General features: G+C 39.9%; 1 non-coding gene across 1 annotated transcript; it reads right to left on the bottom strand.

The window, feature by feature from the left end:
* Positions 1-381: 381 nt before the first annotated feature.
* Positions 382-489, bottom strand: LOC112753609 (small nucleolar RNA R71). The gene has a single exon (XR_003177988.1). It is a non-coding gene; the product is annotated as a small nucleolar RNA R71 (small nucleolar RNA).
* Between the last annotated feature and the right edge of the window lie 2,487 nt (positions 490-2,976).

Below are 2,976 nucleotides of genomic sequence, written 5' to 3'. Positions count from 1 at the left end.
AATAATAATGCAAGGAGGATGCTTGGTGACTTTACTGCACCTAATTCCAATTTACATGGAAGAAGCATCTCCATCCCTGCCATTGGAGCAAACAATTTTGAGCTGAAGCCTCAATTAGTTTCTCTGATGCAGCAGAACTGCAAGTTTCACAGACTTCCATCTGAAGATCCTTTTCAGTTCTTAACTGAATTCTTGCAGATATGTGATACTGTTAAGACTAATGGAGTAAAACCTGAAGTCTACAGGCTCATGCTTTTCCCTTTTGCTGTAAGAGACAGAGCTAGAGTGTGGTTGGACTCTCAACCCAAAGATAGCTTAAACTCTTGGGATAAGCTGGTCACGGCTTTCTTAGCCAAGTTCTTTCCTCCTCAAAAGCTTAGTAAGCTTAGAGTGGATGTTCAAACCTTCAGACAGAAAGAAGGTGAATCCCTCTATGAAGCTTGGGAGAGATACAAGGAACTGACCAAAAAGTGTCCTTCTGACATGCTTTCAGAATGGACCATCCTGGATATATTCTATGATGGTCTATCTGAACTAGCTAAGATGTCATTGGATACTTCTGCAGGTGGATCCATTCACCTAAAGAAAATGCCTGCAGAAGCTCAAGAACTCATTGATATGGTTGCTAATAACCAGTTCATGTAAACTTCTGAGAGGAATCCTGTGAGTAATGGGACGCCCATGAAGAAGGGAGTTCTTGAAATTGATACTCTGAATGCCATATTGGCTCAGAATAAAATATTGACTCAGCAAGTCAATATGATTTCTCAGAGTCTGAATGGAATGCAAGCTGCATCCAACAGTACTCAAGAGGCATCTTCTGAAGAAGAAGCTTATGATCCTGAAAACCCTGCAATAGCAGAGGTGAATTACATGGGTGAACCTTATGGAAACACCTATAACCCCTCATGGAGAAATCACCCAAATCTCTTATGGAAGGATCAACAAAAGCCTCAACAAGGCTTTAATAATGGTGGAAGAAATAGGTTTAACAATAGTAAACCTTTTCCATCATCCACACAGCAACAGACAGAGAACTCTGAAAAAATACCTCTAATTTAGCAAAATTAGTCTCTGATCTATCTAAGGCCACTGTGGTGCACGAAATTGTGATCCCTGGTAATGGCTCCAAAAACTTGGTGCTCTAATCTTAATTCATAATTTGTCACAACTTCGATACAACTAACCAGCAAGTGCACTGGGTCGTCCAAGTAATAAAACCTTACGTGAGTAAGGGTCGATCCCACGGAGATTGTTGGTATGAAGCAAGCTATGGTCATCTTGTAAATCTCAGTCAGGCGGATATCAAATGGTTATGGAGTTTTCGAATAATAATAATAAATAAACAGAAAATAAAGATAGAAATACTTATGTAATTCATTGGTGAGAATTTCAGATAAGCGTATAAAGATGCTTTCGTTCCTCTGATCTCTGCTTTCCTGCTGTCTTCATCCAATCAATCCTACTCCTTTCCATGGCAAGCTTTATATAGGGCATCACCATTGTCAATGGCTACATCCCATCCTCTCTGTGAAAAAGGTCCAAATGCTCTATCACGGCACGGCTAATCATCTGGAGGTTCTCGATCATACTGGAATAGGATTCACCCTCCTTTTGCGTCTGTCACTACGCCCAGCACTCGCGAGTTTGAAGTTCGTCACAGCCATCCCTTCCCAGATCCTACTCAGAATACCACAGACAAGGTTTAGACTTTTCGGATCTCAGGAATGGCCATCCATGGGTTCTAACTTATACCACGAAGATTCTAATATCTCGGACTCGGTCCCCTGTATTAGATATCTAAGAGATACTCATTCTAGCTTGTTTGCATGTAGAACGGAAGTGTTTGTCAGGCACGCGTTCATAGGGAATGATGATGATTGTCACGTTCATCACATTCAGGTTGAAGTGCGAATGAATATCTTAGAAGCGAAATAAGATGAATTGAATAGAAAACAATAGTACTTTGCATTAATCTTTGAGGAACAGCAGAGCTCCACACCTTAATCTATGGAGTGCAGAAACTCTACCTTTGAAAATACATAAGTAATGAAGGTCCAGGCATGGCCGAATGGCCAGCCCCCAAACATGATCAATAGATCAAAAGATAATCCAAAGATGTCTAATACAATAGTAAAAGGTCCTATTTATAATAAACTAGCTACTAGGGTTTACAGAAGTAAGTAATTGATGCATAAATCCACTTTTGGGGCCCACTTGGTGTGTGCTTGGGCTGAGCTTGAAGTCTACACGTGGAGAGATCATTCTTGGAGTTGAACGCCAGCTTTTGTGCCAATTTGGGCGTTGAACTCCACTTTGCAACTTGTTTCTGGCGCTGGACGCCAGAATTGGGAAGAGAGCTGGTGTTGAACGCCAGTTTGTGTCATCTAAACTTAGGCAAAGTATAGACTATTATATATTTCTGGAAAGCCCTGGATGTCTAATTTCCAACGCAATTGAAAGCGCGCCCTTTTGAGTTCTGCAGCTCCAGAAAATCCATTTTGAGTGCAGGGAGGTTAGAATCCAACAGCATCAGCAGTCCTTCTTCAACCTCTGAATCTGATTTTTGCTCAAATCCCTCAATTTCAGCCAGAAAATACCTGAAATAACAGAAAAACACACAAACTCATAGTAAAGTCCAGAAATGTGAATTTAACAAAAAAAAACTAATGAAAACATCCCTAAAAGTAACCAGATTCTACTAAAAACATACTAAAAATAATGCCAAAAAGCGTATAAATTATCCGCTCATCACAACACCAAACTTAAATTGTTGCTTGTCCCCAAGCAACTGAAAATCAAATAGGATAAAAAGAAGAGAATATACTATAAATTCCAAACTATCAATGAAACATAGCTCCAATCAGATGAGCGGGACTTGTAGCTTTTTGTCTCTTGAATAGTTTTGGCATCTCACTTTATCCATTGAAGTTCAGAATGATTGGCTTCTATAAGAACTCAGAGTTTAGATAGTGT

Source organism: Arachis hypogaea, chromosome 15 (assembly GCF_003086295.3).
Source record: "Arachis hypogaea cultivar Tifrunner chromosome 15, arahy.Tifrunner.gnm2.J5K5, whole genome shotgun sequence".
Classification (NCBI taxonomy): Eukaryota; Viridiplantae; Streptophyta; class Magnoliopsida; order Fabales; family Fabaceae; genus Arachis; species Arachis hypogaea.
This window is presented reverse-complemented; position numbering and strand designations above follow the sequence as displayed.